This window comes from Penaeus monodon, chromosome 32 (assembly GCF_015228065.2).
Source record: "Penaeus monodon isolate SGIC_2016 chromosome 32, NSTDA_Pmon_1, whole genome shotgun sequence".
NCBI classification, from domain to species: Eukaryota; Metazoa; Arthropoda; class Malacostraca; order Decapoda; family Penaeidae; genus Penaeus; species Penaeus monodon.
The window spans coordinates 3,150,468-3,150,670 of record NC_051417.1 but is presented as its reverse complement, the minus strand read 5'-3'; the positions used below and the strand labels follow the sequence as shown (position 1 = coordinate 3,150,670).

Sequence of the window (203 nt, the reverse complement as noted above, 5' to 3'; positions counted from 1 at the left end):
TTGCAATAGCAGTGAATCCGAACCCTTCTGCCAGGGTGGAGGCTCCTGAATCCGAAGGCGCATTTGCATTCCCCGGTGGCCTTCGTGATTTATTGCAAAATGTGGAACCTCGACCAGCTGGTTACTTCTGCGGCTAATGGCACAGCGGCAACTACAATCACTGAGCACCAAGTGTAGTGCAGGTATTCCGTTTGCGTCCCTTT

The 203-nt window shown here is 52.2% G+C and overlaps 1 protein-coding gene across 1 annotated transcript in view; it reads right to left on the bottom strand.

Moving 5' to 3' along the window:
- The window catches only part of LOC119593355 (vicilin-like seed storage protein At2g18540), a gene marked incomplete at its 3' end in the record, with an annotated part of 4,594 nt that overhangs the window by 3,152 nt on the left and 1,239 nt on the right, over positions 1 to 203 (bottom strand).